Consider the following 24753-nt stretch of genomic DNA (forward strand, 5'->3'; position numbering starts at 1 on the left):
ATTTGATCCTTAGGAAGTGGAGACTCTGAGGGATCAGCTTCAGCAATCTAAGGGCATCTGGCTGCATATTGAAAGTTATACCTATGACAAAACAAGCTGACCTCTGTGCTGGGGGAGATTCGAAGAGCACTTCTTTATGCAGCAGCTTATGGGAGAGGATGACAGAAGTACCCGAGGTAGTTGCTTCCTAGGAAGAAGCGATGGAGTTTATTCTACAGAAGGGAAAACGTAAAGTAGGCATCAGAATATAGCATAGGTGGGAGAGTTTCCTACCTTTGCAAGTATTTAAACAAGACAGAGAAATCACTTGACGGTGTTGGGGGAAGGATTCCTACCCTAGAAGGAAGGTTGGGCTAAGCTGTCCTACAACTGTATGGGTCAGGGTTTTTATGATCCCGGAAGGATTCTAATTCATGATCATTGCATATAGAAGCTACAATTAATAGAAGGGCTATGACAATTAGAATATCATGTAATGATGAAAAAGAGATCATGAAACCAATCAAGAGATAGTACAAAATTTCCCCAAGTGGAAATATTGTCGGCATGACCCAAACCTGGTGGATCTAGCTAAGGCTCGGAGTTGTTTTTGTTTGTTTGTAATACATCTATACATTGTAAACACACTTTCAGTTTATGAGGGATTACTAGTCATATCCAGTAGGTGGCTGACAATATCTTATTGAATAACAGAGGATGCATGGGACAAAATAGATGAGAAGATTCTGGATTTTCCTGCATAAATCACACTGAATGCTCCATGCTGATGATCAAGGACCACGATGGAGATATCTTGGCTTATGCTGAAGAAAGCATTTGCTGTGCCGTGTTGCAGTGTTTCATTGTTCCTGTCAGCCTCAGGTGACTTCTCACTTTCCTTGAACAGCAGAGTAAGCCTATTGAGCTTGTAGGAGCTTGTTATTTAAAACTGGAGATCTGATTTTCCAGGCCCCAGTTCTGATGTTATTGCCTTGGTGCACAGTCTTGGATCTCTTGGGGCTCTCTGAGTCATTGTCTTTCTAATTGTGTCAATCATGCCTCATTGCTTGCATTTCACTGACATAGACTTCTCTTAACTCCTCAAAAATTTACATGGACTATTCACACCTCAGGTTGGCCTGTTTTTATAATTTTCAGTACTGGTGTCCATTAATTTTCTGTTAGTAAATTCATCTCAGGACAGACAAGAATGGTCTTTTTCTTCATATTTTTGAAGTGAGTTGTACAGGAATCTCTAGAAATGCATGATTTATTTTTATCAAGCTTGATTCTTTTATCCTTGGATATTACCTTACACCTTCAGTTAATACAATTATTTTAAAAATTATTCATCAATATAAAATTGTTCCTCTAAATTATGAAATCATTTTTAATATCTTTTCACAATATGTGAAGAGATAATCTTACTGGCAGATATGAAAAAAGTATTTCTTCCTGAAAAGTTCATTACCTGAATTCCCATTTCACTAGCTTTTTTTGCACCATGTCTCAAAAATACATCAAACAATACTTGAATAAAAAATGACTGGGAAACTGCCTGCAGAACCAAAGACACTAACATGATGGATATATTATCCATCATAACCATCATAACATAATATGATGGATATATTATCCATCATAACTCAAGTTATCTTTTACACAGTGGCTATGGAAGCATATTCTTTATATGTACGGGCTCATTAAATCCTTCCTCATGAGGTGTTATGCCCATTTTATATACAGTAAGCATTAAAGGGACACTTGCATAAATCCATCACATCTTGTTTCCTTTCCATTAATCAACCCCCAAACATCGTGGTGAGGCAGTTCTCTCCCTCCCTCCCTCTTGTCTCTCACTTGGTCTCTCTCTCTCTGTCTCTGTCTCTCTCTCTCATCACATCACCATCCCCACACCTAGCTCAGGCCCTCGTTATTTCTCACTTAGATGACTCTAGTAGCCCTGAACTTGTATATCATTCTCTACCTTGCAGCTGGCTTGTTTTTTCTAAAATAGTGGTCTTGTATTAGGTTTTTTTGCTTGCAAGTGAGTGAAACCCAATTCAAACTGTATTAAACAAATGATGTAGGGATTTATTGGGCTACATCATTCGGAAATCCAAAAGATGGGTCTGATTAAAGGCTCAGCGTGATGTAGGGTTTCCGATATACATGCTGCGTATGTTGGTCACTGGGAGCCCAGGACTCAGACTCTACCAGCTGCACAGCCCAGCAAAAGCAGGACATCTTCCCACATGGTTTTGGCAGAACAGGTCCCAAGAAGAGTCATGGGTCTGTACGTCAACCAATCACTGAAGCTTGAGTCATGCAGGCCTTTCTTTGGGTAGAACTGGGCTTGGAGGACAGAGTCAGCTCCACCCAAACCCCATGAATGGGTTCTGTTATCAGCTGAAGGGGAGAAGGGAGCCTTGGCAGGCGAACACAACAGATGTACATGACATTCCATATTGAAAGTCTTGCCACCACTCCCAGCTGCCTTTGGATAATTGCCAAACTCCTTAGCATGTTACATATGCCTCATCTACCTGAACACCCTTTTTTTTTTTTTTTTTTTTGGTAATTAGTGTTTATCAACCCTGAAATTACTAGAGAATCCTCTGCTCGGGAACTTAAAATATACCCATGCCCTAGCTCTACTCTAGCTCAAGTCCTTCAGAATCTCAAGGTGGGAAATGGGGGGACTGCCTATCTGTCTATCTGTCTGTCATCATCATTATTTATCTGTCTATCCATCCATCTATCATCAACCTACCTACGTACCTATCACGTATCTTACCTCACTCATTTTTTCTTAAGCTCCCCTGGTAATTCTGAGGTACAACTAGACTTAAGAACCACAGAGTTCCATCATGAACGTTCCATCCAGATCTACAATTCTGTGGTTCTAATCCAAGATTTGGTAGGAGGTTTACCTACTCTTTACCTCTCTTTTCTCCTGCTCTTTCCTCTATTCCCCTTCCCTCTTTCTATTTCTAGCTCTTGCACTGAGAGATATTGAAGCCAGAGTTCTATTAAAAAATAAATACAAGGGACTTCCCTGGTGGTCCATTGGTTAAGACTTTGCCTTCCAGTGCAGGGGGTGTGGGTCTGATCCCTGATTGGGGAGCTAAGATACCACATGCCTCGTGGCAAAAAAACCAAAACATAAAACAGAAGCAATATTGTAACAAATACAATAAAGACTTTAAAAAATGGACCACATCAAAAAATCTTTAAAAAAATGAATAAATACAAAATATTTTCTCTTCATTTTAATTTTAATTGCCCTTAGATGCTTGGAGGCTATCTCAGTGACAGTGAGGTTATCAAAAGAATGAGTTACTTAGTCTGTTGCCTCTTTATCCTAGCTCAGCCCAGTCTTTCCTCATATGGGGCCCAGCTCTGGAGCTGTGCCTATGGGCCCCTTATAATTATGTCTCAACAGCACGGCCAGTCAGGCCCACAGTGAACAGAGTCATCTGAGGCGCTTTCTGTAGTGTTTCAAACTGTTGTGTTGTTGACATTCAATGCATGTGTTTGTCATTGACACACAGGCTCCCATTCCAGCTGGAAAGCCTTGCCTTTCATGTCAAAGCTCTTTAAAGGAAACGTTCCTACTTCTCTCAAAGCCAGAGAGAGTGGATGGGAGGGAGGAGTTTGTTTGCCCACATCTTCAAACGCACTGCATTTTGGGGATGCCAACAGGACTGTTTTCATTTGCTCCCCACAAAGGGAGATCTCTGCTGCTCTTCCTGAGATCCTGACGGAAGAGTGTTTGTCTTTAATGTCATGAGAGAGAGAGTGCAGCTGTGTTTATGGTGGGAGTTACCTGTAATTTATGTTCTAACTTAAACATTTGGGAAGATGAGCTATTTCCTTTAAAGACCTGAATTCTTTCTTTCTTTCTTTTCTTTTTTTTTTAAAGCTCAACTCCTACAGATTTTTTAAGCACCAGGAAGGCAGTTGGAAAATCAGGACTTCTGTTGTCTGGAACAGAGTTGGAATTATTGAAATGGGAACATTCTAGAATGTGAACATATACTTAATTTCAATCCATAAAAGCATAAGCAAATGAGGAAAACCTCACCCAGCTGGTTTTCTAAATAAGAGCAGGACATTTCTTTGTGGGTTCGTGAGCCCCAAGCTGATCATATCATGTGTCTCCCTCAGCTCCCTTACTTTTTTTTTATAGCTCAAATCATGCTAAATTTCATTATCCTGAAAAAGTGGCTTCCAAGGACATTGGGGAAAGTGAGCTGGGTCACCACCACTCAGGTTTGGGGACTGGGAAGAGGCGTGCAAAGGGTTATAATTGTGAACTGATAGAATCTAATGGAACCCCAAGTGTTTGTTTTATAAACATCAACAGATGGATTCCTCCCCTCGGCTGACCCAGTGAAATATGGTTTGTTCTCATCTAGGACCTTGAGAGGAAAAATCTATTTGTCCCTCCTCTGGTAAAGAAAACCAGAGCCATTTGTTCATATTTATCTTTAGGACCTGTTCTCTAAAAACTAACCTTCCGCTGAAAAGTTTACCAGAATCTCTAAAGAAAATTAAAATGTAACATCATTTATTTACCAATTCAGCAAACACTAAGTGCCCACTATATGCAGGTATTATGGAAGGAATAAAAAGATGGTAGTGAACGCTACATCTATAAAAATGCATTTAATAAATTATAAGTGCTTTAGTAAGTCACTGGACAGAATTGCTACTGGTCACAGACATCAAAAAAGACATAAAGTACTTGGATGAGATCTAGATTTAGTCTATGATGTTTTCTTATTCTATGAATCTTGGGGCCCTTTGACAAAAAATTCAAAGAGGTTAATCTGGCTGGACTCATTTTTTGTGAGCCTACATTGTCTCATGGTGTTGCTCTTTTCTTTACCAAAATTTTCTAAATTCTGAGTAGCAGTCAGTTCTAGAATTTTCCTGGGAATTGATTGTCACTGGTTTGTACTTTTCAAGATCTCTGAATGTTATTTTAATCATTTAGGTTTTTCTAACTGTCCTCTACAGGCAGCACCATACACAGGGGATGGAGGGTTAGTATTGCAATTTTGTAACCAAGCCATCAGCAGTATGGGAGCTTACAGTCCTACATTAGCCTGGTCAAAGTCAAAATGACTGTTGGGTTTCTGAGCTTGCACAGAAGTGTACTTTGTCCATATCCTCCCCACAAAAGACTTTCAGAATTGTCAGACAAACTCCCCTTTGGCTACTCAAGAAAGCACCCACCAAAATGCCTTCCTAGGTTTTATGAGTTCAGTTTGAATTTGTTCCAGAATTATTATAAACACCTCTTTGTACCGCTAAACACTTTTTGATAAGTGTAAAATTATTTTAAAATAAAAAGTTAAAAATAATATAATTTATTCAACTAATTATTGATCGTTAGACCTTTAGACTGTTTCTAAATTTTCTTTTTTTGAATAGCTTTGTAGTGAATATCTCTGCCATAAATTTTTGTGTATATCCTATCTATTTCCTTATAATACATTCCTAGAAGTGCAAATGTTGGGTGAAAGTGTATGCACATATTTTTTCCCCTTCCAGTTTTATTGAGATATGATTGACATACAGCATTGTATAAGTTTAAGGTGTCCAGCACAATGATTTGACTTACATACGTCATGAAATGATTATCACAGTGAGTTTAGTGAACATCTGTCATCTCATACAGATACAAAATTAAAGAAATAGAAAAAAAATTTTTTCTTATTATAAGAATCCTTAGGATTTGTTCTTAATTTTCATATACAACATATACGAAAGCAGTGTTAATTATATTTATGATGTTGTACATTATATTCCTAGTACTTATTTATCTTATAACTGGAAGTTTGTACCTTTTGACTGCCTTCATCCAATTCCTCCTCCCTCAACCCCCTGATTTCTGATAACCACAAATCTGATCTCTTTTTCTCTAGTTTGTTTTTGAAATATAATTGACCTGCAACACTGTGTTCGTTCCTGTTACATAACATAGTGATTTGATATTTCTAATGATCAAATTTCAAAATGATCACCATTATAAGTCTAGTTATGGTATGTCACCATACAAAGATACTACATATTTATTGACTATATTCCCCACGCTGTACATACCCGTAACTCATTCATTTTACGACTGGAAGTTTGTACCTCTTAATTTCTCTCACCTATTTCTTTTTTCCCCTCAATCCCCTCCCCTCTGGCAACCACCTGTTTGTTCAAAGTGTATGCATATTTTTTGATGCATATTATCAAACTGTTCCATAAAGTTTCTCTTAACATTACTCTTGGCTGTTAAAATTTTAGAAGTATTTTTTAGTTGGATAGAAAAGAATGATACTTCATTGTTGTTGTATGTTTTGCATTGCTTCTATTACTGAGGAGAGTAGCAGTCTTTTCATGTTTATTACCTGTTTTTACTTTGTGTGTGTGTGTAAATTACCTGCTTATGACTTTCACACCTTTTACTTTTGGCAGTGCTCCCATTTATCTTTGCGATTTGTATCAAGTCTTTCATGTGGTTCCCAGTCTTGTCCCCGTGTTGAGATTATTTTCTCAGTTGACAACTTTGGAGGTTTTATGTTTAATTTGTTAAGAGAGTGTGAAAGTTTTGTGTTATTAAAAAAATTTTTCTCCAAGAATTGGAAGCATAAGAGTATATGAGCAGCAGCATCTAAGTAACTTCCAAAATTGATATCTGCCCTGGTAATCAATCTTTACCCTTAGACTTAGCTCAAACCCTCCAACTCTTTCCGATCAGAAGATGAGTTTCTGATTAATACTGGTCTCTCAGGGCGTGGCAAGGGCATGAAAATGAAACATATAATCTGTGTTCTACCAGCTCATGTTCCCATCGGTGCAGAATTCAACGCAGGACTCTTCTCTCTTTCGAAGCCCTACCTTCTCTCGCTTGTGGTTTTCTGAGAATTCAAATAAGGCCTGTCACTTCATTTCCCACCAGTCCTGCTCGTGCATAGACACCTCCCATGAGTCAGGCTTCTCCTTGTCCCCAAACCTTTTCTCTAACAACTTTCTGTCATTGCTCCCACCTTCAGTTAGTTTGTCCAGAAAAGTCCCCTCCACTCCCAGCCCCACTTATCTGCTTGGAATGTTCCTACTCATTCTTAGGACTTCAGCTAAAGGCCACTTGTAAGCCTGATGCGAGGTGAGTTGATTGTCAAGGGGAGAAGTACACAGAATCCTTAGATATAAGTTTGAAGTCCCAGATGAACCAAAGCTAAGTGACTCATGGCTTACAATCTATGCAGGTGATTTCATTACCTCTGACATTTTATCATACTATACTTTTAATTTATTGTTTCCATCTGAGAAGTTGGAGTACACATTTTCTGAGCCCTGGGGGCTCATACTGCCATCCCCTTCAGTGGGAAGCCTTCTCTTTCTTCTTGGGCAGGTTCCCAGTCTCTAGCATCATGCCTGTGTCTCTCTCAGGATAGTTGCTTGTCGTCCTGACAGTTCTCCCTCTATACTTTCTTTTTTTTTTTGCCTACTCTACTGCAAGCTCTGTCGGAGCTCCCTCTGGGTCTTATTCATTTTTATGTTTTCTTTACCCCCAGTGATGCCTGATATATAGAATGTGCTCGATAAAAGTTGAGCATTGTTATTCCTCTCATTGCAGAAATTATATTTGTAGGCTGCTACAATTGAGAAATATGCATTTTACTTTATATCCAATAGTTTGTTAATCACACAGTACATATATATTATGAAAAAAGTAGAAAATACTGTTAAATAAAAAGAATAAAAGTAAAGTGTTCTGTAATTACACTTCCCAGAAATCGCCACTGTTAATATGTGGGCATATATTCTTCCAGAATTTGAAGAACAAGATGGTGAAGAAGAATATGTATTGAGTCCTCACGTGTGTGCCAGGCATTGTACTAAACACTTAATGTGGATTTTCTCACTCAGTCCACACGTTAACACTGTGTGAGAGGGCAACTATTATTTTCTCCATTTCAGGATGGAAGACACTGAGGCTTAGGAAGGTTAAATGACTTGCTCAGGATCACATGACTGACAAGTAGCTTAGCCTGGGTTTGAACCCACACAGTGTGAGCCCAAGCACACATGAGTCAGAAGAGCATGGTGATCGAAGTGTGAATCTCCAGAGCCAAACTACCTGGGTTTAAACTCTATTTCCTTCACTAACAAGCTGTGTGACTTTAGGAAAGCTAATTAATATCTCTGTGCCTCAGTGGCCATCCCCTCATCTTTAAAATGGGGTTAATACTGATATTAACCCCAAACTCTGCACAGAGTTGTAAAGAGGATAAAATGAAATAATTTGTGTGAAGTACTTAGAAAAGTGCCCACCTATAGTGAAATATGAATTGTTAGCTTTATATTACTATGTATATTAAATAAAAATCAGCATACTGTAATGTTTGTAAACTTTTGACTTACTATACTGTGAACATTATTTTAGTTAATAAATATGCTTGTACCACATCATTTATAAGACCATACAGTATTCCAGCTCTTTGAATATACTGTAATTTATGTAACCACTTTCCTGTTTCTCTAGGATATGAGCTTCATGAGATGGGTCCTGTTCCAAGTACTGTGACCAGGCTAGCATAAGGTAGGTCCTCAATAAATATTTGCTGAATGATTGAATATTATTGACGTTATTTCAAATTTTTCACTTTTAATCATATTTTTAAGAATTCCTGGGCTTCCCTGGTGGCACAGTGGTTGGGAATCTGCCTGCCAGTGCGGGGGAAATGGGTTGAAGACCTGGTCCAGGAGGATCCCACGTTCCACGGAGCCGTGAAGCCCGTGCATCACAACTGTGGATCCTGCACTCTAGAGCTAGTGAGCCACAACTGCTGAGCCTGCATGCCACAACTGCTGAGGCCCGCATGCCTAGAGCCTGTGCTCCACACAAGAGAAACCACTGCACTGAGAAGCCCGCACACCGCAGCAAGGAGTGGCCCCCGCTCGCTGCAACTAGAGAAAGCCTGCGCGCAACAATGAAGACCCGATGCAGCCAATAAATAAGTAAGTAAGTAAGTAAGAATTCCTTTCTTTGCAGGAGGTTTTGAAATTTCCCTAACCTTCTAATTATTGCTTAAGAACCAAAATGTAATTCTTACACTGAGGTAAAGACATGTTTTTAATTAATTAATTAATATTTGGTTGTGTTGGGTCTTCGTTGCTGTGCGCAGGCTTTCTCTAGTGCTGGAGAGCGGGGTCGACTATTCGTTGCGGTGCACGGGCTTCTCATTGTGGTGGCTTCTCTTGTGGCAGACCACGGGCTCTAGGTGCACGGGCTTCAGTAGTTGTGGCTTGTGGGCTCTAGAGCACAGGCTCAGTAGTTGTGGCACATAGGCTTAGTTGCTCTGTGGCATGTGGGATCTTCGTGGACCAGGGCTTGAACCTGTGTCCCCGGCATTGGCAGGCGGATTCTTAACCACTGCGCCACCAGGGAAGTCCCGTAAAGACATGTTGAGTCTAAGGATACCCATTTGGTCCAAGAGAAAAAATACTGCAGCTAAAGTAAAGGTGCATGGTTACGTTTAAAATAATAACTTTAAAAAGTCTCTTCCATGAAATTGTTTTCAAAGATTATTTTACCATGGGGTAAATTTTAACAAAAATTGCTCCAGTTAACTCCAAGCACAGTGACATGCATAATGCTTTGATTACACATATGAAATTCATTTAGTCAAATAGATTGAGCAGGAAAAATGCAAGTTTGCGAGGGAAAAGAAAACCCCATTATGATAATGATAGAGTAGTTCCCCAAGATCTAATCACATGCACATTTAGAAGAAAGCATTTTAGATTCTTTGTCACAGCAACATGTGGTGACTTTCTAACTATTCCCAAACAGCTTCACTCTGCCTTCAAAATTCCATTTTGTGTTATACAGATCTGTGAAGTTGCCGGCAGAGACTTACGAAACTTGGACATTTTTCAATTTAACTTGAAAAATGTGCTACTTTTCCTCGTCCCTTGACCTAGGGTGGAAAATAGTGATGAATGGAGAGTAAAAATGAATTGAGGTGAGGAGAGCCACTTGACGTATTGTTCTGATGTAGTAAACACCTCAGGGAATTTCTTTAAGGAGGTGATGAGCCTGGCCGTATTGACCAGAAGGAAGATAAATGGACAATGACTAACTTGAGGAACAGCTGTAGCAAAGAGTTGCTCCAGAAAGGGAAGAAATCTAGAGTCTAGCCAAGAATATCCTTTTTGTCAGTTGAGATTGTGTCACGGTTATATTATGCTTCTGGGTAGATTTAATTTAATTTTATTCTTTGGCCTTGAGCTCAAGTGTAAACGACATAGTCCAATCTGCGTTGTAGGATAGCATTGAAGTTGCTTCGGATTTGAGTGTCAATTTTGCTTTCATTTTGGTTTTGTTCAGTGTGAAAATGGTAGTCCCTGGCTACCTGCAACTGTAGTTACATCACTTGGAGCCAAGACTCTGAAAACATAATAAGAGACATTGGAGACCTGTGAACAATGGTTAAACAGTTCACTAGGCATCTTAAAGGGAGATAACCTATGGATATTTTGGCCTAAAGTCCACTCACAACCTAACTGAATAGCAGAGTGTGACGTAAAAATAATCTTCCTAGGTTTGCCTTTCCTTTATCTTTTCCTCTTTTTGTCTACTTCTCAGTTTTTTTCTCTTGTTCTCTCCTTTCGATTCTTTCTCTTTTATCCCCTTCTCCCACCTTTAAATGTGTTTCTCCTTTTTTCCTCTATCCTCCTTCTCCCCCACTCCCTCACTGCAGCTGCCCTTTGCCTCTCTCTCTTATGACTTCCCCTTTCTTCTCCATGCCTCCCCGGTTTTTAACTGCCAACTTTTTAACTTCATGGAGCTGAAGTATTGTTTTGATGGTAATTGTGAAAAAGAATTTTAGTGTTTGTAATTTTAAAAATAGTTTGAGGAAAGTGTTTATTTTTCCAAGGAAAAAATTGTGCTCCACTTTTTCTGATCTTAGTTTTATTACCTAATATAAAGCACTTGAATAAAGGCTGGCACAGGAAAAGCACTACATTAAATCTCGGCGATTAGTATTCCCTTGATTCAGTTTTTCTCTCTGGATCGGTCAGCCTTGAAAGAAAAAAGATTTCCTCTATTTTCCTTAAGCAGATCAAGATGGGCTCTTGCTGTTGCCCTTACAGATGCTCTTAAGGATGGAGCATTCACCCTTTTTCCAGCCCCCTGTTTCGGTGGATCAGTATTAACTTGTCTACCCAAACTCTTTCCACATAATTTAAGCTTACTTTCTTTTGTTTGAGCCTTAGCAGAAAGAACAAATAAATAATGCCTCCATGAGGTAACAGTCCAAGTTCTAGAAAATGGCTCTTAGGCCACCTTTGGACCTGTTGTAGCATAGTCCACGGACAGAGCATGGGCTCTGGAGCCTTACACTTGAGTCCATGGCCAAAGCATTTAACCCTCTCAGCATCTGATTCTTCATCTGTTGGGAAACATTCAGAGGACTGTTGTGATAACTAAAGAAATCCAAGCTGACAAAACAGCATAGTGCCTGTGTGTGGTGAGATCCTGATAAATGGTAGCATAAACCCCTGGAGCTCCCACGGTGGGAGATTCTTCTCATGAAAATGCTACCAATTCTCTCTCCTGCCTCTACATAACCCATAAATAATGAGTGTGGTCTGGGAATATTAAAATCAGAGAGATCAAAGATCATTAGTTATGGAGAGAGAGGGAGAAACAGAGACAGTCAATCGGCCTACATACCTTGTGCCTCTGGGCACAGAGACCGCCTCTTTGGCACCTGAGTGACTAAACTTGGGGGCTTCCCAACATAGAGCCAGGAGAAGTAGTGGGCCTATCATTTGCTGAACTGACTTCTTTCAAAAAATCTTGAGTAGGAGGGTCTGCCCCTGGGGTTACCCCTCCTCCATTTCCCCACAGGCATTGCACAAGTATCTTGGTTGTTGGAGAAACCAAGCAAAGGTGATAAACTGTCTCTTTTTCAAGCATAAGGGTTACACAAGACAATGTCCTGTGTGTGTGTGTGAGACAAGGTAATAGAATTAAACCCTTCTTTTAGCAATACTTGAAGTGCCCCTAATACTTAATCTCAGGTACAGTTTCTTGATACTTTCCTCAAAATAACCTAAAAATGCTGAGACCAAAACTGATCCAGGCAGGAAATGTTTTTTATAAAAATGTACATTGGATACACTCCTAAGGTTTCAGTGGTTCTTAATTGCAGGTCAGTGTTCACTGCTGCGCTGCCTGCCATCACCTGTGAGCTGCACTGCCAACTGTTTAACTTTGGGTTTTGTTTGTTCTTCTTTCTCTAGTTGCTTTAGGTGTAAGGATAGGTTGTTTATTTGAGATTTATCTTGTTTCTCTAGGTAGGACTGTACTGCTATAAACCTCCCTCTTAGAACTGCTTTTGCTGCCTCCCATAGGGTTTGGATTGTCGTGTTTTCACTGTCATTTGTCTCTGAATATTTTTTGATTTCCTCTTTGATTTCTTCAGTGATCCATTGATTATTTAGTAACATGTTGTTTAGCCTCCATGTGTTTGTATATTTTACAGTTTTTTTCCTGTAATTGATTTCTAATCTCATAGTGGTGTGGTTGGAAAAGATATTTGATATGATTTCAGTTTTCTTAAATTTATCAAGGCTTGATTTGTGACCCAGGATGTGGTCTATCCTGGAGAATGTTCTGTGTGCACTTAAGAAGAAAGTGTATTCTGCTTTCGGATGGAGTGTCCTATAAATAGCAATTAAGTCTATCTGGTCTAATGTGTCATTTAAGGCTTGTGTTTCCTTATTAATTTTCTGTCTGGATGATCTGTCCATTGGTATAACTGGGGTGTTAAAGTCCCCTACTATTATTATGTTACTGTCAGTTTCCCCTTTCATGGTTGTTTGCATTTGCTTTATATACTGAGATGCTCCTGTGCTGGTTGTATATATATTTACAATTGTTATATCTTCTTTTTGGATTGATCCCTTGATCATTATGTAGTGTCCTTCCTTGTCTCTTGTAACAGTCTTTAAAGACTATTTTGTCTGATATGAGTATTGCTACTCCAGCTTTCTTTTGATTTCCGTTTGCATGGATGCCAACTGTTTAATAGTAACATGATTAGTAGTTAAAGTGATCAAGCTTGCAAATGATTTAATTTCTAACCAAATAGATGAAAATGAATTCAAAATTTTCTCTATAATGACCTCACTTTCACTTGCTTTCATTATGCTTTCCTGGGTGAAGAAAAAGAGGTTGGCATTGTGGCTGGCAGGTGGGAATCTTTCTTGACCCAAGATGTGAACATCATTGGTCATGGCTGTCGTAAAGAGTGGTATAAAGATGAACCTGGCAGAAAATGGGATGCATTGGGCCACTATTGATTCTGAGGTGAAACCATAATGCTTTAATAATTCACTGTTTTGCTTACTCAGATTCATCTTTCTCAGGTATGCCTATAGATGCAGTGTCTTGATGATGAGTGACAGTCTGAGGAAATAGATCTTTTGGAGGATCTGTATATGGAGGTGTAAGATGTTTCTAGTTCTGTGAGGACAACAGGGGAGAGATAAAAGTTAGACACCAGAAGAGGAGCAGGTTAAATCTGCAGGCAGCTAGTCTTTAAGGAAGCCAAGAGAAGGAAGGACAGCCGCCTTTCCTCCTCCATGGTCATAGAAGAGATCCTGTGACATGATGACCCATTTCTCAAATCTGAAATGGTATAAGAACCTCTGAGTTTGAGGGATTCTTTGCAGACTGCAGACTTCAAAGATGTGATGAGTTAGTCTGGGGAAGGGGTCTGAGTCTATTCAGTAGAGTTTTCTTTTTCCTACAGTTTCAGGAGGATCGGGTAAGAGAATGGAATAGTGAGAGGAAATAATGGGAGAGACAGTCTTCCATAGGCATCCTGTACGCCTATGCATCTTTGCTGAGCATGCCAAGAATGCAAGGCCAACATCACTTTATACCCAGGCCATTGCTCAGGACGGTGTTTGCAGTGAACAGGCTTGAAGCATGAAGTAAAATCTCCCTCTGGGACGAAGCAGGCTTGCTTATTGCTTCCTATGACATGGTAAGTTCCTGGAGCTCAGTGTTCCTTTCCGGTAGAGGAGTGCCTGCTACCCACTCTGTGTGGGAATCCATCTGGCCTCCGTGTTACCTCTATTTGGAAGCCAAGTGGAACTGATGCAAACATACTAATGCTCACACTGCTTGCTATGCCATGAGTAAAGTCCCCTTTCTCTAACCAGATATCTCGTGTCTTTTGCTAGCATCCACGAAAATGGTAGCAGGGTAACTTGTTAGTTTGTAGACAGGTTAAAATCAAATCTCACACCTAACAGGAAAGGAATACAAAAGTTTATAGAAATGTCTTGAAACTTGAGCCTTCACCAGAGCACTTTCTTTTTCCCTGTCCTTCATGAAGTTGCTCACCCATCCTTAAAAACCAACAATAAACTCTGAGGTTATTGGCAAAGCTGTAGAATTCTTGGACTCCTTAAATTTGACCTCAAAAGTCACTGAACTTCCTGAATTCTTCCACAGGCACAAGAAAGACGCCATGAGAGCACTGATGCAGTGTGTTTGATAGTGGGCGACTGGGGTCTTGGAGAGGTCAGGCAGACCTTCTTGCCCTCAGGCTATGCTTAAGTCAGTCCAATTTTCAAACATCTCCAAAGAGTGAGTGCGTTTAGCCACATTCCCTCAGGAGTCTGTTGTAACATTTTCCCTTTTCCCTTTTAGGGCATTTCTCTGCTTTATAATTTAAATAGAATGAAAAGGCTTATCATTAAAATTTTTTTCCTTTTGTGGACTTCTGTGGGTGTTTAGAAAATTGGTCAGACCCTGAGAGAAAGACAGAACAAAACCTCATGGAGTTCAGTGTCATTGTCTTTTCTCAAGGCTGAATGGTGTTCCAATTTTCTTTAAAAACCTTTCTCTGTGGGCTTCCCTGGTGGCACGGTGATTGAGAGTCTGCCTGCTGATGCAGGGGACATGGGTTCGCGCCCCGGTCCGGGGAGATCCCACATACTGCGAAGTGGCTAGGCCCATGAGCCGTGGCCGCTGAGCCTGCGCCTCCAGAGCCTGTGCTCCGCAATGGGAGAGGCCACAACAGTGAGAGGCCCGCGTACCGCCAAAAAAAAAAAAAAAATCTTTCTCTGTGAATTTCATTCCCATTACTGTTCTCTCTGTTGGTTCCTTCAGGGAAAATAGGAAATGAACTCAACTTATACCATCTCAAGATCTTTCCAGCCTGCTAATCCTTAATACACTTTTCTTTTTCTGCCAGAGACTTCCATGAGTACCATCTTCTAGGGATTGTATTAAGTGGATCCCTCAATTGGGACACTGGAATGATCAAGTTCTAAGGCTATTTCCAACATAAGTTTTTTTTTTTTTTTTTTTTCTGTGGTACGTGGGCCTCTCACATGTTTATTTGGGCCTTACCTTGTGCAGGCAGCTGAGATTTAATTATCTGATTGAGTATAGTAATTTAGCATGTAGCTCTTTGCCATAAATTCTTTATTTTTTCCTCTTTAATTCCTTAGTGACACTTCTCTGGCACAGGATTTCCTGGGTTAGGGGTGGAGTTAACATGAGTGGGGAAAATTGTGCAAAGGAGGCCTTGGAGAAGACTCTGAGAGATCATTAAAACTCTGCTTAATTAGGTACTTAGCAGAATTTTATTTCTGCTCTTAGAAGTATTACTTTGGCTGTGACTATAGTCAACCATTTTAAGTGGTGTCATTATCAATACACTGACCATTAAAACATTATATTCTGCCTCTGAATTCAGCCAACTTTTAATAGCTTAAATGAAGTCAGAAAAAACATGATGTTGAATGACTGTTGTTAATATGAAAAAACATAAGTGATGATTTAAATTTTCTTCATTTTTCTCATATCCATTTTCCAATTTTTCTATTGTTAGTACCTAGAAAACTGATGTGGGATGTATTGCTCAGAGTTATATTTTTCAGTTGTTGAAAGGGTCAATAAAACCCAGTAGGGCTTATGGTGATCTTGCCATATTGTGGAAAACTCAGTATTACTGAATGTAACGTTGGAGTACATGAAAAAAAGCACCATTTAGAATTTGAGGAGTAATAAATACCTGGTCCTTGTTTTATTCTATGGAAATGTTTCTGCTTTGAAGACCTATCTTTAATATACTTACGTGGTCTCTGAAGCAGTTCCCAGTCCTTCTGTTCATTGGCATAGCTCTTTTGGGGTCCTAGAGCCCTTAAAGGCCAATGGAGACTGTTTGGCCATCCTAATTTTAGGAGTGTCCCCTGATGTGAACATCTTATATAATCAGGTACAGTCATGAAAACTAGGAGATTAGTTCGGTGCAGTGCTACTAGTAGCTAAACTACAGACTTTATCTGGATGTCATCAGTCATTCCACAGCTAAAGCCCTTTTTCTCTTCCAGAACACCACATTGCATTTACTTGCCATGTCTTTTTTGTCTCCTTTCCGGTCTAGGAGAGTTTCTTGCCTTTTCCTTGTTTGTTTATTTATTTTTTATGGCCCTGACACTTTTGAAGAGTATTGGTCAGGTTTTTTAAAACATTAAAAAAAATGGAAGTATAGTTAATTTACAGTGTTGTATTAATTTCAGGTGTACAGCAAAGTGTTTCATATTCTTTTCCATTATAGTTTATTATAAGATATTGAATATAGTTCCCTGTGCTATACAGTAGGACCTTGTTGTTAATCTATTTTATATATAGTAGTGTGTATCTGGTAATCCCAGACTCTTAATTTATCCCTCCCTCACCCACTTTCCCCTTTGGTAACCATAAGTTTGTTTTGTATGTCTGTGAGTCTCTTTCTGTTTTGTAAATAAGTTCATTTGTATCATATTTTATTCTATTTATTTATTTATTTTTTGTGTTACGTGGACCTCTCACTGTTGTGGCCTCTCCCATTGAGGAGCACAAGCTCCGGACGCGCAGGCTCAGTGGCCATAGCTCACGAGCCCAGCTGCTCTGCGGCATGTGGGATCTTCCCGGACCGGGGCACGAACCTGTGTCCCCTGCATCGGCAGGCGGACTCTCAACCACTGCGTCACCAGGGAAGCCCTGTATCATATTTTAGATTCCACATACAAGTGATACCATATGGTATTCATCTTTCACTGTTGGTCATGTATTTTTAAAAATTTTTATTTTTTTTTGGCTGTGTTGGGTCTTCGTTGCTGCGCGCGGGCTTTCTCTAGTTGTGGTGTGCAGGCTTCTCATTGTGGTGGCTTCCCCTGTTTCGGAGCCCAGGCTCTAGGTGCACGGGCTTCAGTAGTTGCAGCACGTGGGCTCAGTAGTTGCGGTGCATGGGTTTAGTTGCTCTGCAGCATGTGGGGTCTTCTTGGACCAAGGCTTGAACCCATGTCTCCTGCATTGGCAGGTGGATTCTTAACCACTGCGCCACCAGGGAAGTGCTTGATCAAGTATTTTTTAGACTGCCCCTCAGTTTGGCTTTGTCTGATGTTTTCTCATGATTAGACTGGAGTTACGAAGTTTTTGGAGAAGATACCACTCTTCTCGGTGCACATCACAGGTATATAATATCAACATGACGTTTTACTGTTGATGAAAACTTTGATCATTTGGTTGAGGTGGTGTCTTCTAGGCATGTCCACTGTAATGTTATTATATTACTCTTTCCACACTCTGTTCTTTAGAAGTCAGTCACTAAGTACAGCCTTTTCTCAAGTGGAGAGGAATTAAACTCCACCTCTTGAAGGGCAGATTCTCAAAGAATTGGTGGACATGTGTTAAAATCTCCACAGTAATAAATATTGTGGGTACAATCCTTTAAGGCTATGTAAAATGTCTCATTTCTCTATAAAGTTTTCCTCATAATTTTAGCCTTCATTAGTGAATCTTGCCTGCAATAATTTTTACTGTAGTGTTCTAAGGTGACTTATTATAATCTTCATTACTATGTTTATTACTTGGAATTCTTCGGTAAGGAAGAGCTGTCCCTTCTCCCGGATTTGTTCATTTGTTCAATCATTTATATGTAACAGAATGGGCTCATAGATATTTGTTTTTATTCTCTGTTTCTAGCTGAAACTTCTTACTGACTTATATATCTTCTGGTGGCATCTACCCCAGGTAAGCAAATGCTGGAGGTCTCTTTCTCCCTCCTGGTACCTGTTTTTCTCAGATTTCACATTACTCTTTTGCCCTGTGATCTCAGTTGTTGGATGAGTTCAAGAAAAATAGGTCATTTGCAACTCAGCTTTTTTGTTGTTGTTGTGTGTGCGTGACACTTTTTCCAGCTCTTTACATCTTTACTCTGAAACCAGAAGTCTACATATTTTAATATAACATGTAATATAGTTCAATGTACTATAATACCATATAATATAATAAACAAACCAAATGTAAAAGGATATTCTGAGCATAAGTAGAGGAAACTATAATAGGTATTAGATGATATTAAGGAGTTTTATTAGTTTTGGTAGATGTGATAACGGTATTGTGGTGGTGTTAGATAACGTCCTTTGTTTTTAGGATGGCTTGAGGAAATATTCTGGTATGAAATATCATGATCTTTTTGTCATATTTTGTTTTGTTTACACAAGGGTCTTTAAAGTGACTGTTTGATCATGGAGTCCTAAAGATTTAAGTTGAAAGGCAGGCAACCAAGATATGCTCAGTATAAGTTGAAAAATTGGGGCCTGATTTACTGCAGGACTTTGCCTGAATTGAGCCAGTGGTATAGGGAACTGTTACTGTTCCCTCAGTCTCTAGACTGACTTACTTTATAGACCCAGAGCCCTTTGAAAAGGAGGCAGGCACACCTGAGGAAGACACTTCAGTAATATCACAAGCACATAAGGGGACTCCCCTTCCCCAGTGGGACCTGTAGACATTTTTCATGGTCACTGCACACTGTGGCTAGGCAACTACCTCAAACTTCTAGGAATTACTGAACACCGACTTTGCAACAACACTGGTACCTGGGGACACAGGATGCCATTGTAGCGCGAGTTCACGGAGTCTGCGTTTAGGAGATAAATGGATTTTTAACCAGAATATCTCTCAGCGGTCTCAGTGGAACCCTGATTATCACTCATGGTTTATTTTCTATTTTCTGTGTGGTAGTTTAAATAGCAACCCTCAGCAGATAGTAGAATCCTCACTTTAGCTCCCAGACTCTTACAATAAAGGCTATTATGGTCTAAAAGACCAAAGGAAGCATATGGTATTTCACTTGCCTAAAAAAATAATAAATCAAAAGCAATACTACGTTCCTTGGGGGGACCTCAGGTATTAGAACCACCACCAAAGATGTGAAAAGAGTGGTGCAGTCTTACCACATCCTCATTATTTATTTATTTATTTACTTACATTTCTTTTTTCAAAAAAATTTATTGCAGTATAGGTGATTTACAGTGTTGTGTTAGTTTCAGGTGTACAGCAAAATGATTCAGTTATACATATATTCATTCTTTTTCAGGTTCTTTTCTCATATAGGTTAACACATAATATTGAGAAGAGTTCCCTGTGCTATACAGTAGGTCCTTGTTGGTTATCTATCTTATATATAGTAGTGTGTGTATGTTAATCCCAAGCTCCTGATTTAACCCTCCTCCCCACCATGTTTCCCCTTTGGTAACCATAAGTTTGTTTTCAATATCTGTAAGTCTGTTTCTGTTTTGTAAATAAGTTCATTTGAATCATTTTTAAGGTGTTTTGTTGTTGTTGTTGTCTTTTTGTGGTACGTGGGCCTCTCACTGTTGTGGCCTCTCCCATTGTGGAGCACAGGCTCCGGACACGCAGGCTCAGTGGCCATGGCTCATGGGCCTCGCCACTCCGTGGCATGTGGGATCCTCCCCGACTGGGGCACGAACCCGTGTCCCCTGCATCGGCAGGCGGACTCTCAACCACTGCACCACCTGGGAAGCCCCATTTGAATCATTTTTAAAAATTAGATTCCACATATGACTGATATCACATGATATTTGTCTTTCTCTGTCTGACTTCACTTAGGATGATAATCTCTAGGTCCATCCATGTTGCTGCAAATGGCATCATTTCATTCTTTTTTCTGGCTGAGTAATATCCATTGTATATACGTACCACATCTTCTTATCCATTCCTCTGTCAGTGGACATTTAGGTTACTTCCATGTCTTGGCTATTATAAGTAGTGTTGCAATGAACACTGGGGTTCATGTATCCTTTCAGATTATGGTTTTCTCTGGATATATGCCCACGTGTGGGATTGCTGGATCATATGGTAGTTCCATTTATAGTTTTTTAAGGAACCTCCATACTGTTCTCCATAGTGGTTGTACCACTTTACGTTCCCACCAACAGTGTAGGAGGGTTCCCTTTTCTCCATACCCTCTCCAGCATTTATTGTTTGTAGACTTGTTGGTAACGGCCATTCTGACCAGTGTGAGGTGATACCTCATTGTGGTTTTGATTTGCATTTCTCTGATAATTAGTGATGTTGAGGATCTTTTCATGTGCCTATTGGCCATCTGTATGTCTTCTTTGGAGAGGTGTCTATAAAGATCTTCCACCCATTTTTTGATTGGGTTGTTTGTTTTTTTGATATAGAGCTGTGTGAGCTATTTGTGTATTTTGGAGATTAATCCCTTATTGGTCGCATCATTTGCAAATATTTTCTCCCATTCTGTGGGCTGTCTTTTCATTTTGTTGATGGTTTCCTTTGCTGTGCCGAAGCTTTTGAGTTTAATTAGGTCCCATTTGTTGTTGTTTTTATTCTCATTACTCTAGGAGGTGGATCAAAGAAGATATTGCTGTGATTTATGTCAAAGAGTGTTCTGCCTGTGTTTTCCTCCAACAGTTTTATATTGTCCAGCCTTACATTTAGGTCTTTGATCCATTTTGAGTTTATTTTTGTGTATGGTGTTAGAGAATATTCTAATTTCATTCTTTTACATGTATCTGTCCAGTTTTCCCAGCACCACTTATTGAAGAGACTGCCTTTCCTCCATTGTATATTCGTGCCTCCTTTGTCATATATTAATTGACCATAGGTGCGTGAGTTTATTTCTGGGCTTTCTCTCCTGTTCCATTATACATATTTCTGTTTTTGCACCAGTACCATACTGTTTTGATTGATTTAGCTTTGTGTAATCTGAAGTCAGGGAGCCTGATTCCTCTAGCTCCATTTTCCTTCCTCAGGATTGCTTTGGCTCTTCAGCACCTTTTGTGTTTCCATACAAGTTAAAAATTTTTTTCTTCCCAGTCTGTGAAAAATGCCATTAGTAATTTGATAGGGATTGTACTGAATTTGTATATTTTCTTTGGTCCACATCCACATTTTAAATCTCCTGTTTGGCCAAGGCCACAGACAGAAGGATTTTGGAGACTAACAATGGATTTCCTTAATCTTAATTAAGAGATGACTTCAACTGCATCCTTAATATAGTTTCCTTACCTGGAACAGATTGATTCTGTCTTGGCTACTGGATTTAACAATTGAATTGGCATTTCTCTCCAGTATTCAATTAGTAGAAAATATCAGGAAACATTTGCTTCCAACTGGAACAACAGTAAACTTTGCCTAAATCACATCAGGTGATACCAACTTCATGACTTTATGCCACTCCACAGTGGTCTTGGGACCTTGGCCATTCCCACATTTCAACAAGATGTTATATTGGCCCACTACACTGATGATGTCATCCTGGTAAGACCTGAGGTGCAGGAAGTAATGAACACCATGGATGCTTTGGTAATATACTTATGTGTTGGTTGTGAGACAATTGTGTGTCAAAGGGTAGGAAACAAAGTCCTAAAATATACAGGGCTTTCTTGTTTATACTTTAAATCCTCTCCGCCTCATTGACCACTGTAGAATAAGATCACCAGATGTGTGTGGGCAGTGACCAGCATCGTGCAGTTACAACCTGACAGTGCCTCACCCTGGGCCTCTGGCACGTGCCTCTGACTCCTCACACTGGAGATTGTCTCACACTCTTACCCGGGATACCTGCAGGTGCCACTGTGACATTCATGCATATGTAAGCTGTTAGGGTGAGGGAGTTATGGCTCCATAGCAATGTGGCCCTGGATTAATTCAGTTGGCCACTCCTGCCTAGGACTTTGACTCTTCCAGGCGTAGCACAGAGATGCAGGGACAGCCAGAGATTATTCATACGGTAGTGGAGGTAAGAGGCCCGGGGTGTAATGATGAGTGTTCAGTGTTGGCGCCCCCAGTGGTAGAGTCCAAAACAGTTCCTGTGGAATGAATCTGGCTGTGTCTCACTTGGCTTCCTTCCTTGGTTCCTGACCATTGGTTCAGCTTTGTTTTTCAGTCTTCATGTTGATTCTATGAGCTCTCCAGTACTTGTTTCCAACGACTTTTCTGCTTAAGTAGTTTCTGCTGTTTGCCACCCTGAACCCTGACTCTGTAAAGTAAGAAAGTTAGACTGAATGACCTCTGCAATGATTACCTCATCTTTTTTTTTCAGTCTATTATTATGCTCTTCCATTTCATCAATGGGTATGCTTTTGTGAAGTTTTTTTTAAGAAATAAAAGCACCTGAAATTAATATGATGTTGTAAATCAACTATACTTTGATGATAGTTAATAAAGAATTAGAAGTTATGCTTTAATAGACTTAAGTTTTTAATTTTTCTTGAGGTTGTCTTTTGAGAAGATGTGTGTAAAAAGCAGAGAATTTGTAAACATCAGTATGATTCTTAGCACTCATGAGGCTTTTTTTACTGGACGTTTTGAAATAATTTTATTAATTAAAACCCAACTGGGTGATTTATTTTAGAATTAATGGTGTGACATTTTATCAGGAGGTTAGTTCTGGTTGTTAATGACCACAAAGGCAGAATGTAAAAATTTCCACAAGAAAATTTTGTGAGCAAGAAAAAAGCAAGATTTTGATTGTTGTTGTTGTTACTATTGTTATATACTATTAACTCAATTTAACGCTCGGTGACTGAAGGATCTGATGTTTGCTGGTCTTTTCACACATGAAGATAGTATGAAGGATCTGGTTAAAACAAGAGAGAGATGCAGGGAGGCCCAGAGGAAAGATCACAGCCAGGTGCTACAGCTTGAGGAGATTTGAAGTCTACATGGGGAAAGATAGAGAGAGAGGCAACCCTTTGGATGTAGCTGAGGATACATTTTGGAGAAATGGAGGCGTAGGATGGGGATTTTTGGAGAGAAATACTTTGTGTGTGATAAAAACAATCTCCATCTCCCCCAAGAAGTCATAAATTCCATATTGCTTACTGATGCCTGTGGGTGGAAGTCTCTTTATTTTAAAGGAGATAGGAGAAGTGTAGGGTGAAAATAGAGACAACATGCAAAGGTAGTCAACACTTGGATTACAGAAATCATATTTATAAAATCCTGTAAATGTCATTTTTCACTGTCCTTAACTGAGACTCAGTTGAGCTCTAGTAGGATTCTTGCTCAGAGGCTCTTTCCTTAAGATACATCTATTTTCACAGATTTGGCCCATTTCCACCAAGAAAGGAGTAGCATGTCCTGAGGTCCTACAATGCACCAGTCACTAAGCCAGTTGCGTACCAAGGTGGGGGAGGAGCACAGTGGGAGTTGCCTGCCTGGGTGAGAGAAGTAGCTGATCACTGAACTTCTTTAGGGCTGTCTGTGGATTATAATAATGAAAAGCAAGTAAATTTTAGTCAGTTTTATTATTGTTTTAAAATTCTCTGCAGATAATGTACCCCCTTTTGACTTGCACCTGAGTGCACAGCTCCCAGTACCCCTTTGGTATGCCACTGCTCTCTGTATTATCTGTTTTACCATTTAGAATAACTCTACAAGGCATTGTCATCCCATATTATAGACGAGCCTTGAAGAGATTAAGAACTTTATTGGAGACAAGAGCAGAGTCAAGATTTCAACCCAGCACCTTGGCATGAAAACCTTTTCTGTCCCCAGTACATTGCCCTGTCCTCCTCAAGGCAGCCCGGACAGTATATCAGGGGGCGGGTTTTCTTCTAGTCTAGGATTTGATAGATGACCACTCCTCTTTCTTCTGCTTTACCTTCATGAAGGGTAGAGGACCACTTTGGGCTATGGGCAAGTACTCATTCTGTCCCTGGTGACAAAAATAATTTGGTTGTCTTTGGTCTATAAAGCTCTTAGAATGTCAGCTTTGATTGTGAAAAAGACTTTATAAAAGTGGTGACTAAATTCGGAGCCATAGGACAGGAAAGCTGTCCTACTTCCTAATGCATTTACCTCATCCTCAAGAAATAAACATACATAGCACTGTAGCTTGTTTATGATTAAAGGCAAGTGTCTTGCATGAAAAAGTCGATCTTTTAAAAAAGAGCTTAAAGCAATCCAACTGTCCTGATGAAGTATCAAAAGTAATTTACCCTTGGTTAAAATGTGCCCTTTATATCTGCCCCCAGTGAAAGGATGGATGCACTAGAGCAGTAAATTAAGAGTTCAAAATACTTGGGAATGTTCGCTTTGAACCGAACTAAACATTAAGCAGCAATAGAAAAAAACGCTTCTTAACTGCTTTTGAATTGCAACCTCCTTTTTCCTGTTTTCCCCATTTTAGGCCTCCTGTCTTCAATTCTGAATATTTATTGTTAAAATATACTTACCAAAGATAGATTAATTCTTCTTTGCAGTTTTCTTGGTTAAGTGTTTCTCTTGCTTATAGATTAACAGGCAAGATATTTTTGACTCAAGTCTGAACAAGACAAACATATGGATTATATTTGTTTTGAAATAAACATGGCTTTAAGGCTTGTCTGTGGCAGTAACAGCACAAACAGAGGGAG

At 39.6% G+C, this 24753-nt stretch overlaps 1 protein-coding gene across 1 annotated transcript in view; it reads left to right on the forward strand.

Annotated features, from left to right (window-relative positions):
• The first annotated feature begins 770 nt into the window (after positions 1-770).
• FREM1 (FRAS1 related extracellular matrix 1) overlaps positions 771-24753 on the forward strand; it is a 272527-nt gene continuing 248544 nt past the window's right edge. Inside the window, exons 1-3 of the mRNA XM_079926359.1 lie at positions 771-861; positions 8528-9003; positions 13812-14048. The gene's annotated coding sequence lies outside the window, so the exon portion shown is untranslated. The remainder of the gene's footprint in view (positions 862-8527; positions 9004-13811; positions 14049-24753) is intronic.

This window comes from Stenella coeruleoalba, assembly GCF_951394435.1.
Source record: "Stenella coeruleoalba genome assembly, chromosome: 7".
NCBI lineage: Eukaryota > Metazoa > Chordata > Mammalia > Artiodactyla > Delphinidae > Stenella > Stenella coeruleoalba.